This window comes from Chrysochloris asiatica, unplaced genomic scaffold (genome assembly GCF_000296735.1).
Source record: "Chrysochloris asiatica unplaced genomic scaffold, ChrAsi1.0 scaffold00011, whole genome shotgun sequence".
Lineage (NCBI taxonomy): Eukaryota > Metazoa > Chordata > Mammalia > Afrosoricida > Chrysochloridae > Chrysochloris > Chrysochloris asiatica.
In genome coordinates, this window is record NW_006408529.1 from 35,301,100 (window position 1) to 35,307,434 (window position 6,335).

The following is a 6,335-nucleotide window of genomic DNA, read 5'->3' on the forward strand; positions in this document are numbered from 1 at the left end:
CTGACATCTTTGGTCTTGAACACTTAAAGAGATCAGTGCAGCTGACTTGCTTACAGCAAATATGTCGTTTGATTTCTTGATTGCTGTTTCCATAAGTTTTGATAGTAGATACAAGCAAACTGAAGTCTTTGACAACCTCAATCTTTTTTTTATTTATCATAATTTATTTATTGGCTCAAGGGTCAAGATTTTGTTTTCTTTACATTGAGACATGACCCATACTGAAGGCTGTGGTTTTTGATCTTCATCAGTAAGTATTTTAAGTTCTCTTTACTTTCAGTAAGCAAGGATATATCATCTGCATATAACAAGTTGTTAATGAGTCTCCCTCCAATCCTGATGCCATGTTATTCTTCATAAAATCAAGTTTCTTGGATTATTTGCTCAGCATACAGCTTGACTGAATATGGAAAACCCTAACACATACCTTTTCCTGATTTAAAACCATTCAGTGTCCCTTTGTTCTGTTCGAATGACTGCCTCTTGGTCTATATACAAGTTAGTCATGATCATAATTAAGTGTTCTGGAATACCCAGTCTTTGCAATATTATTTATAGTTTGTCATAATCCAACAGTCGAAATCCTTTGCATAGTTAATAAAGAACAGGTAGGTAAACATCTTTCTGGTATTCTCTGCTGTTAGCCAAGATTCATCAACATCAGCAATGATATTCCGAGTTCCACATCCTTGTCTAAATGTAGCTTGAAAATCTGCTAGTTCCCTGTCAATGTATTGTTGCAGCCATTTTTGAATTATCTTTAGCAAAATTTTACTTGCGTGTGAAATGATGTCAGATGATTTCCACATTCTGTTGGACTACCTCTCTTTGGAATGGGCACAAATATAGATCTCTTCCCATCATTTGGCCAGGTAGCTGTCTTCCAAATTTCTTGGCATAAATGAGTGAGTGCCTCCAGGGCTGTGTCAGTTTGTTGATAGATTTTAATTTGTATTCCATTAATTCTTGGGACCTTGTTCTTTCACTGAATGCCTTCAGTGCCTCTTGGACTTCTTCAGTCAGTATCACTGGCTCTTGATCATATGCTACCACTTGAAATAGTTGAACACTGACCATTTCTTTTTGGTACACTGACTCTGGACTCCTTGCATCTTCTTTTGATTCTTTTGCCTATACAATCCTTCAATATTTCAAATTGAGGCTTGAATTTTTCTTCAGTTCCCTCAGCTTTAGAAATGCTCAGTGTGCTCTTCCATTTCGGATGTCCAACTCAAGATCTTTGCACATTTCATTATAACAGTTGACTTTGTATTCTTGAGTTGCCCTTTGAAATTTTCTGTTCAGTTCTTTTACCTCCCCTTTTCTTCCATTGTTTTAGCATATCTATGCTAGAGAGAAAGTTTTAGAGTCTTTTATGGCATCCATTTTTCTTCTTTCTTGTTTTCTTAATGACCTTTTGTTTTCTTCTTGTATGATGTTCATGATGACACCTCACAACTCTTCTGGTCTTTGGTCATTAGTGTCTAGTACATCAAATCTGTTCTTTTTTTTTTTTTTTTTTTTGTGGAATGAATGTTTATAAATGATTCGAACCTTTCAAACCTGGATTTGAAAACCACACCTCTGTGTTTGTACAGTCCTCAGTAAAATTGTCTACAGCATTAACAACTAGTTGAAGAACACACCATTGATTAAAATCCATGGAGTTAAGGCTCAATCAATTAACAGAGCCCAAATGAAATGTTTAAGTGAATAAACTACTTGTACTGACATGTATCAGTTGGTTCTTTCATGACTGTTAAAAGTAAGTTTAACAAAGAAACCCTTTAAAGGCAAAACACCTCATTCAAAGTTTTGACCCAGAAGTTCAACAACAAATCATCAAGTCCACAGTCTTATTGACAAAACGAATATACAATGTCTCTAAGTCACTATGCTCAAGAGCGATGCATATTCCATTTTTATAGTTTACTGGAATTTTACATGTTCAATTCGTGATATAAAATCTCTAGGTTTTCATTTCTCCAAACTGTCTGAAGACACAGTGTGCCACAAACTTAAGACTTCTGCTTCTCCCTCTATTTTCTTCAAATAGTAACGTTTCTCAAGCGTCTAAAATTCCTAGAAGGGATTTTTTTTTTCGGAGGTAGACACTTCTTCGAAATAGTTCGACGCCATCAGGCCTCTGAAGCAAGGGGAGCGGAAGAGAAAAAAAGCTGAAACACAAGGTTCATTGGGTAAGTTTTACATTAACCATCACAAGCTGTACAGTATAAGAATGTGGCTTTTTTGGCTCAAAAAGTCTGCGTCTTGATGTGGAAACGAGTACTTGGCCGTCCCACCACAGCTTTCTCGTAGTGGGACTGTCAGGGAAATCTTGACTGGGGAGTAGGATTTGTTTATCTATCAGGAGTAAACTTCCAGGCACTCAGTTCATTTTGGGCTTGTTCCAGTTTGTCTTTAGTCTGCTCCAGTTCACCTTTCATTTTTAGGAAAAACAAGTTGATCGCTGGGTCTACCATGATGGATCTCAGTTGGGCAACGGTAGACTGCTGAACTTGCTTGATGTACTGGATTTGAGTAGTACACCCTTGCATCTCTTGTTCCTTGGTTGCTAGTCTCATTACAAGGTGTTTTCCCTACGTGCAGATTCTTCTGTTGTTGCTTTAGTTTTTCTTCAGACGCTCTTAAACCAGTAACATTAGAGTTCAGATCTGTGTACTTTCCCTCCAAAGCTTATACATAAGGCTTCATACTGCTTCCATCTTATAATCAATTAATCTCCTGCCGTAACTTTGAAGTCTGTTTCACTCAGTCGAACCTTTTGGAAAGAGGTTCTTCGTTGGTCATCTTGAATCTCCGCATACAGCCCTCAGCCAGTCGCCTAGGCAGAGGCCGCGCTCGCACCGCGGCAGCCCGGCCCGCCTCTCCCAAATCTGTTCTTGAAATGATCACTGAATTCAGGTGGAATATATGCATGGTCATATTTTGGTTCTCATGGACTTGTTTAATTTTCTTCAGCTTTAGGCTGAACTTGAATATGAACGCTTGATAGTCTGTTTCACAGTCTGCTCCTGGCCTTGTTTAGACTGATGATATGGAGCTTTCCCACTGTCTTTTACCATGTTGTTATTGTTGTTGTTGTTAAGTGCTGTCGAGTCGGTTCTGACCCATGGATTCCCTGTATAGGGTTTCCAAGGCTATAAATCTTTATGGGAGCGGAAAGGCTCATCTTTCTCCTGCAGAATTGCTTGTAGTTTCTAATTGCTTACCTTGAGGTTAGCAGCCCAACTCGTAACCACTACGCAACCAGAGCTCCATGTTGTTGTTGTTGTTAAGTGCCTTCAAGTCAGTTCCGACCCATAGCGACCCTGTCTAGGGTTTCCAAGGAGCTGCTGGTGAGCTTGAACTGCAGACCTTGCAGTTCAAATGGCTTTGCAGTCTGGCGTATTAACCCACAGCACCACACCAGTGCTCCATAGGTGTAGTTAATTTGATTTCTGTGTTTTCCATCTGGTGAGTTCCAAGTGTATAGTCATTTTTTCATGTTGTATAAAAAATTATTTGTAATGAATAAGTCATTGGTCTTGCAATATTTTGTCCTGTGATCATCAGCATCATTTCTATCACCCAGGCATTATTTTCCAACTACTGACCCTTCTTTTTTACTTCCAACCTTTGTATTACAATCACTAGTAATTATCAGTACATCTTGACTGCGTGTTTGGTTAATTTCAGACTGAAGAGGTTGATAGATACATAAATTTTAACAATAGTGGTAATAATTGTTCCTCTTGGTAGGCACATGAATATTATCACAGACAGCATTATTCTTTAAGATCTTGAATTTTTTTTTTTTTATTGTGAGTGTGACGTCATTCCTCTGCAATTTGTCATGCCCAGCATAATTAATCATATGATTGTCTGATTCAAAATGGTCAATACCAGTCCATTTCAGCTCACTAATGCCTAGGATATTGATCTGTATGTACTACATTTCATTTTTTTTTACAACTCCCAATTTTCCTAGACTCATACTTCGTAATTCCATACTCTGATTATTATTGGATGTTTACATATGTTTCTCCTCATTTTGATTTGTGCTATATCAGCATAAGAAGGGCCTGACAGCTTGACTCCATTCCTGTCATTCTGGTCAACTGTAAGGAGGCAGCTCTTCCCCATTCACAGTTTGAGTGCCTTCCAACCTAAGGGGCTCATCTTCTGGCACGATATCTGACAATATCTTGGTGCTGTTCATAATGTTTTAATTTTCTGACACTTTTTCTGTCAGTGTTCCACTGCTATTCTGAAAGTTAGTTTTCAGTGACTAACTTTCAGAAGTATTCTGCCTCTCTTTCTTTCAAATCTGTTTTAGTCTGGAAACTCAGCTGAAATCCATCCACCATTGGTGACCCTGCTGGTATTTAAAATACCTGTTTTATAGCTTCCAGAACCACAGCAACACACAAGCTACCATAGTACGACAAACTGACTGATAAGTGGTGGACTGTAGCAGGAGCATTACTAAGTGACATATTGATTTATTGTTGTTGTTGTTGTTAAGTGCCGTTGAGTCAGTTTTTTGACCCATAGCGACCCTGTACAGGGTTTCCGAGGGTGTAAATCTTTACGGGAGTAGAAAGCCTTATCTTTCTCCCGTGGAGCGGCTGGTAGTTTCGAACCGCTGACCTTAAGGTTCACAGCCCGATTCGTAACCACTACGCTACCAGAGCTCCTTATTGGATATGAAAATAAAGGGTAAGTGTTAATATGTGTTTGTTGTTGTTGTTAAGTGCCATCGAGTTGATTCTGACCCATAGTGACCCTGTATAGGGTTTCTGAGGAGCAGCTAGTGAGCTTGAACCACCGACCTTGCAATTAAAATGGCATTGCAGTCTGACACATTAACTCACAGTGCCACACCAGGACTCCTGATATGTGTAGCACTGGCTATAAATACAAGAGAAATTCTGAGGATTTTGGGGGTGGTCAGCAAAACAAAACAAACTTCATAGAGAAAATGGGATCTATCCAGGCTCTCAAGGAAAAATGAGATTTGGAAAGGAGCTCTGGTAGCGTAGTGGTTACGAATCGGACTGCGAACCTTAAGGTCAGCGGTTCGAAACTACCAGCCGCTCCGCGGGAGAAAGATGAGGCTTTCTACTCCCGTAAAGATTTACACCCTCGGAAACCCTGTACAGGGTCGCTATGGGTCGGACCCGACTCGATGGCACTCAACAACAACAACAAGAGTGGTGGAGGTGGCATTTCAGACAGATGTCCTAAAGGAAAGGAAACAGTGGTAGGAGAGGTTGAGGTGTTGACAGGCATAGGAAAGAGCTAGTACTGGCTGGGCAGAGGATGTGCAAGAGAGTTTTGAGATCCCAGGTTTGCTGGAACAAAGTCAGTTTTGAGATCCCAGGTTTGCTGGAACAAAGTCAGTTTGTAGAGGATCTAGAGAGCTTTGTAGGCAGAGGACTCTGGGTTTTATATTAGAGCATTATCTGAGAAGAGTAATTGCAAGGTGGTAGTAATCAACTTCTCATATTGTTCTTTTGTATTTCATATTTTTTTTTAGTGTTATTTACATTCATCATCTCAACCAATTAGTTTAACCAATCCATTGCAAACCGGCTAGCCACCAAAGACAGAACAATGCAGGTCACACCTGAAGATGTTCTCTTGAATCCAGTAAGAATGTCAGGGAAATGAGAATCACTAACAAGCAAGATGGAGAATTTTTGAAAGCAGACAGCCTGATAAGAGCAACTGACTAGAGAAATGAAAGGTGGAAATTGTTATATATTGGGGTATCACATCTTGTTGGGAAAACTTGTTCTCCATAGGTGGAAATGCATTGGTACTTATTCCCCTCAGTGCCGGATTCTTTGTGAGATTGGAGTAGTTAAGGCTTGTTGTTGTTGTTGTTAAGTGCCATTGAATCGGTTCCAACTCATAACAACCCTGTATAGGGTTTCCAAGGAGCAGCTGGTTTGAACAGTCAATCTTGTGGTTCTCAGTTCAGCGCTGATCCTACAGCACCACACCAGAAGTCCAAGTTAAGGCTTAGGATGATACAATTCAATGAGTAAATATGGCCTTAGTTTCTGTGTTGGAATTTCATGCTTTCTGTACCTGATTTAGATAATAGCTTACTATTTATAAATGTAGCCTGGGATTCAATTCAAAAAAAGACTTTTTATAAGAATCTGAAGTCAGTGGAGACTATTGTCTGTGTCTATGAGTACACTTATAAAGAATCCCTGTAGATACTGAGTTACAGACTGTCTCCTAGGAGAACTCATCCCAAACAGTTATAATATGAACTGCAGAAGAAGTTGTGTACATAATTAAACAAGTTTCTATTTCCA

The 6,335-nt window shown here is 39.4% G+C and overlaps 1 pseudogene; it reads right to left on the minus strand.

Annotated features, from left to right (window-relative positions):
• Nucleotides 1–2,360: 2,360 nt before the first annotated feature.
• Nucleotides 2,361–2,811, minus strand: LOC102811287 (annotated as a pseudogene).
• Nucleotides 2,812–6,335: the final 3,524 nt, after the last annotated feature.